We start from the raw sequence: 6,755 nt of genomic DNA, 5'->3' as shown, positions 1-6,755 counted from the left end.
TGAAAATAACAAATACATTTATAATAATTCCGAACAATTTTGTTTAAATGAACATTGTCCAAACTCTGTAGTGGTCAGATATGTGTATCATTCATGACTTATATTCATCAAAGCAATCACTCTATCAAAGCTTTTGATTGTCTAGTCTAGCTGATTGTCTAGTCCTTCAATCCTGGCTCTTTAAATTCTCTACATGGTGTGCTTCTAACGGTTTAGTCCTGTGTCCTGAAAAATGTTCTGTCTTGTCTTTCTTCCGATCTTCTACAAGTATAACTCATGCTTATAGTGTCTGTGATGCTCCTATTCCCCGTGCGTCCTTGTCAAAGGATCTTGGCGTCTTCTTTGACCCGAGTCTTTCTTTCAAGGAGCACACGGACTATGTCATCAACAAGGCCAACAAAAGTCTTGGTTATATTTGTCGCATGTCCACTGAAATTCGTGATCCTTTTTGTCTTAAGTCCCTTTATTGTTGTTGGGTCCGTTCCGTACTGGAATATGCCTGTGTCATCTGGTCTCCTGTCCAACTATCTCTGCTCCAAAGGATTGAGAGGATCCAGAGACGTTTTACAAGGATCGTATTTCGTAGGTCGCTGGGTCATCACTCTATTCCGCTTCCTTCGTATGACGATAGATGCACTCTATTAGGCCTTGCCAAGTTGGAGCACCGCCTCTCGGTCGCTCAGGCTTCTTTCGTCGCTGGCATATTGCTCAATACGATTGATACTCCTTCACTTCTGTCGCGCTGACATTTGTATGCACCTTGTCGCACCTTACGTTATCGTTTTCGTCTCCAGTTACCTATATGTCGTACACGTTTTGCTCGCAATGAGCCTTTTGTAAGAGCTATGTCGTCTTTTAATAGTACTTCTGATCTGTTCGATTTCAACATATCCTATCCAACATATCCTATCTACCGATCTCGCCTTCGCTCCTTTTCCGTACCATAAACTCCTTCCAACTCCTTCGTGAATAATTGTATACTATAGTCAGTAAGCACTATTGCTGTAACCCAACGTGGCCGAGCAATTAATAAAAAAAAAGCTTTTGATAATGATCAGTGGTAAATTACTGACCGGCCAGTATTAAACATAAAAAATAAATAAAAGACATGGAAATTTTGAGCAACATCATAATTAAAAGTGAAACGATCCAACATTATGCACGCATTCTAAATACAGATAAAAAAATGTGTTCAGTTTATTCGTGTTTAGCTAGCTGATCTTTTCGTATATATCTTGAAAGCATATGTCACTAGCATATGATAGACAGTCACTAGCTCTCCAAATAACTCTTTTGCGGCGTTCACATTGTTCATGATTTTTTTCTCTATCTAACAGCACAGCTGGTAGCTCTTTTGAAGGATGCTGAATGAAATGGAATTATAGACCGGCTAGCACCACTGGAGAGATCAGAAATGGAGAGATCACTAGCACCACTGGGGGTCGCTTTAGCGTAAACAGTACATCAGTTGGGTTTAAAAATGATGAATGAATTGGTAGCGATGTCTTAAAAATTTAACTTGCTTCTGGCTGATAACGCTTCTGGATCTCATTCATAATGACAAAAATAGAAATTGGCAATGAGGCACGAGGATGTGCGAAATATCCATACCCTTTTGCTGTGGCTCTTCACACATGGTGTACTCGAAGGGCTACTTACTTCATCACATCATAAAATAAAAATCTGCATCCGGTATGTGAAAATGTGGTTCATATTTTGGTGAGGTTTTAATATACATGGTGACACAACAATTTCTAACAGTAAATAAATGAGCATCACTCCACACTTGGCGATGCGAATGAATGCAGAAAGTGACAAAAACAGTGCAAGGCGTCAGACCAAAAACATTCCCCATCGACCAATTCCATCCATTTTCAACGTTGCCACATAATTGATGTGATACATTTGCTGGTCTGACTTGTTTGAAATATGCGTATCATAAGATTTACATTCTGCTTTTTCCGGTCCCCTAGACAGTAGTCGCGCGTCTGGGGTTAAGTAGTAGGAAAAGAAACTACACTGGAAATCTCGAAACGACTGTCTATAAATAAACATATCTTATCGTAGTTTTCATTCCCTTTTCGCATTGCCTTGAAAACAATCTGGTTCAGTCGTGCTGTTCGTCTTGCTACAGAGAGAACTCAATTAAACAGCCTGTTGCATGTGTCCAAATTCACATTCTTAAGCCCGATTCGTGCTCACTCGATCAGGCCATTTAAAGTTGATCAGATGCAAAAAATGTATCTGCTTGTGTACAACCCATACACACCACGATCAGAAACTGAAAAAAACACGCAAGCTACACATTTGGTGCCACATTTATGATTCCATTTTGTAAATGATGACATTTTTGCGTTTTCGTGAAGTCTTTGTATCACTGTTTTTTTAAGTTGTTTTTTATTAGGAAGGTCGTGTTTTTATTAAAAAGATTTTAACATAAACTGTTGTTATTTTGTAAAAATCACACATACCTTCAATTGATGACGTATAGTTAATTTTGAGTTAAATATAGTCTGCATAAGTTGTTGATTATTGTTTATGATTGTATGATATTATATCGAAAAACTTTAATACTTTGTTATTTGAATCCATTCGAGGCATATTTCAGAGATAAAACTGTTAACCGATACTTGTTAGCTTCAGTGCAAATACTTTATCTCATAATAATTGTAAGCAGTTTGTTAACGAATATCATGCCGAACGGTCTCGATAATTATAATGTACTGGAATTTCTTTAATTAGCTATTCATTAATACCGACGAAAGGAGTATGTTGAACAACGGTGCAATATAATCTTTTTTAGTGGCATGCAGTTTTCCAAGAAAATTTTCAAAATGCTAATCAAAATGCAAATGCACGAGCACATTACTTTCAATAATCAATTATTAAATATCTATCAGAGACATTCCGCTTTATAGACACATTGTTAAGAAGGGTAGGTACTTTACTATGTACGTTTAAAACAATAACAATATCATTAGCTTTCTTGGTGGGTTGCTGGAATGAAATATCGATCGTTTTGCAAAGCTCCTTGCTGTTCATTAGCCGCCATCGTTTATCAACATGTGATCGCTATATGAATGTGTTTTGTTCACATTGAATCTTTCGGGGTTTGATACAGAAAAAGTTAAACGTAGCACGCTTTTCTCAGTTGATCTCATCAGCACAATGTTGAGCAACACCGAAGCATTCTGGACAATGGGTTGTTTAATTTTATCACGACCAAGGAATTGATGACTTTTGTGCTCAATCAAAATTAAACTACTCACATGCCTTATGTCGCATTGCCGCAGAACTGTTGACACTTTAAGAGTGAAAATGTTGTGCTGTTTCGTTTTCTAGGTTTTCTGACAGTTTTACAAAACCACAGTGATATGGACCACAAACAACCACCAATTATGTGCTAGATAGACGTAGTAGTAGGCTAGTTTTTAATTTTAGTGTGTTGTGTTTGGTTGTTGTGAAGTATCTAACAAAACTAATCACAAAAACCTTCATTGAAACAAGCAACGAGTCAACTTAAACACGGTACAGACCAAGGTTTTGAAGTGAAAATGTTTGATATGAAGGTATTAAAATATAGCAAAATGGTAAAATTCGGTTTTATTGCAAAAGGTTATGATTAAAGCATTGTACAATTCCAAAAATATTTTTTCTATATAAACTTATTAAATTGATTTACTGACAATCTCTGATCATGAAACAATAAATTTTTACGAGAATAAAGTTTAATAATCTTTTAGAATTAAAGAAGTTTTGCAACAAAACAATATAAACACGTACACTTAGACATGAACACGTATGGGAAAAAAGGAAAAGTTTTTTGTTTATCTTTTTCTGAGTAGCAAATTTGTAATGTTAATGTACACCACTACCACCATCAACCGGTGTCTTACTTACCCACATACTCACATATGTGAAAGAGTAATGTGAAAAATCAATCACATGGTACTTCAGAAATTTATTTTTAATTCAATTAACTTTGTATCTGAAGCCTTACTTGAAGGCATTACGATACTTTACCAAGCGCTATCGATCAACCATTTACCAGCACCGTTGTGCAAAACCATATTCACGCCTTCACGGCAGATTACACCAGCACAATCTTGAGCAAAAATCTCCTCACCATCATGCCGTATGCTGTATAGGCGAATTGGCAAATATTTCACAGCATTATTTTTTGCTATATTAGATTTTAATGCAATCAATCATTTAGCATTTGACAACCATGAAATGTGTACAACCTTCCAATAGTAATGCTCGCTTGCATGGTATCGTGTTATTCTGCTTATTGCCAAATCTAAAACTCATGCTCATATGTGTCATCTGTCATTTGAAACAATGAGCTATAAATATTTGAAAATGTTAGATCTAAAATAAACTTTCATTTTATTTGAATGAAATGTATGTGTAAATTATTCATAAAATTAGAAAATAGAATACTAGCATTTTGACGGACATTGGAATACGCATGAAAACTATTCGCCTTTTTTACGGTTCCCGCATATATTGGATAGAAAAATATGCCAACGCTTCATGCGGTCGCTATGACCAATGAATTACTTTTCCTAGATATTTACTGTTCTAGCTGATGTCTTGTTTATTTTTATTGAGTATCTATTTAAAAAGACATCAATCGTTAATTAGATGTGACCAAACATTGTCATAAAAAGTCAACATGGTATCCGCAGCCAACCAGCAGCGGGCGTTGACGATGTTGATTGTGTTTATCAAATTGGTTTGACTAAAATGGCGTGAAGCGAGTCCATGACAGATGATGGTTATGCATTGTCGTTACCAAAAGATCTATTATTTTTATAAAACAGCGGAAACGAAACATGTGCCTTAATCGATAGCTGAAACACCAACACCTCCTCCAGTGATCAAATAAGCGATCAGATAAGTAGCTACCTAACTGGCCAGCGTTGTGCGCCACGTGCTACTTAATTTTTATACCCTTTTTACGATCATCCGGGTACTGGTGAACTTGGGAACTATCAGCAGGAGAGAATACAGTCATCACGTTGTGTTGTCTCATGCCTTCACAGTTGGCTAAAAATAAGCTTTGAGCCTATTTTGAATATTCTTCTAAAAATTTTCTATTCAAACATCACTTCAGAGCCATTCAGAAGTTAATAACAAAATACCTGTGCAGTTGAACAATATTGAAAAACATCATTAATTTACTTAAATTAACTCGACACCATGCTAGAAACACACTAAAGAGGCGAATGAGCAAGACCTCAAAGTCTCTATAAAAATAAGGCGGTCAGCCTAGAAACACTCTGAATGGAAAGAATGGAGAAAATTAATTAATTTCGTTACCAAATAAACCATCAAAGAATAATTTGATTTTTATCTAGTCCCATAGATAAAGTTTCTAAAGTAAATCATTTGTTTCTTTTTTAAACCAAACATTTTGCTCAACGAAACAAAATAATATTTGGAAAAACTGGCATATCTTAATAAATAAAAACCATTTGCAATAAAATGTTTTTAATTTTTATACTTGTTTCAATGTATCTACAATGCTTAAACTGTATTTTCAGCCCTACCATATTATACTGTTCTTTTTAAATCAAATAAAAGTCCATCCCGTGCCCTAGCTTCATAAGGCTTCCTTGCAAATGTAATTTTCTTCGAAACTTTAGCTACACGCCTTTCAAATGTAATTTACATAAAATGTCGCTTTATCAATTTACAACAGCCAGTCAAGTGAATATGAAGCTAAGGATCACCATTGTTTCTCAAGGACCTAAAGCACTCCACTTGTGAGGGTGAAATCTACTAGAGGTGAAGAAATTGTGTGCAAGATACACATAGATACGAAATTCAAGTTAAAGTGAATTCATCACTCAATTCTGACGCCATGGTGACTAGCGGAAATTCGTTTCTCGTACACCTTTTAGCAAGTTTTTATTCAGCAAGAATAAATTTAAATTCTTTGTGTAGATAGCAACGGTTCAGGATACAATTTGGATAATCACTTATACTGTTAGACGAAATCGGATGAAACGAGCTCCATAAAACATTATCCAACTGAAAACGGACTTATTGAGTTGTTCAGTATACAAAAAGGGGTTTGTAAAGTATTAGCATGTATATACTTCATATGCAGTATCATATATCTTATCACCGCCAAAGTGTGCTGTTTATATGTAATGGCAGTCTGAAAGTATAATGGAATGATGTAGCCTTGGACCATGAAGGATAAAGTACTGTTGGCAATCTGATATGATGATAAGCTCCAATATAAGTATACCTTCAAAAAATAATTAAAAAAAAAAACTGATTGCAAATTTTAAAACAGCATGATTACGCCAAAATGATGTTTTCTTCTACTAAACGGTGTATTTTAAAGCCACTTCTGTTATATCCATTCCTGGTTGGTCTTCCGAGGTGCCCTACATATTTTCCCTACAATCCAATTCTTCTTACCGTTTCAACAGCATGTACCATCGTACTCCATTTCCAAATAGCTTTAGTCTGATTCCTTTTCCTATCGTTTTGATGAATTAAATCTTTTCTCTTTTACTCTTTCAATCAGGTGTTGGATTTATTAAATTTTCCTTTGTGTCTCAACCATTAAAATCGTAACAGCCGTTGTTGGTTAAAAGCCTGCCTGTACTACTTAAGAGCTTGACGATCTTTGACTTATTGATTACCCACAGTAGAATAGTTAGTTCTGCGTATGAAGCGCACGGTCTAAACGAGACTTGAACACATGGCGGGCATGTTGTTATGTCGCGTATGTT

The sequence above is a fragment of the Anopheles coluzzii genome, chromosome 3 (assembly GCF_943734685.1).
Source record: "Anopheles coluzzii chromosome 3, AcolN3, whole genome shotgun sequence".
Taxonomy (NCBI): Eukaryota; Metazoa; Arthropoda; class Insecta; order Diptera; family Culicidae; genus Anopheles; species Anopheles coluzzii.
This window is presented reverse-complemented; position numbering follows the sequence as displayed.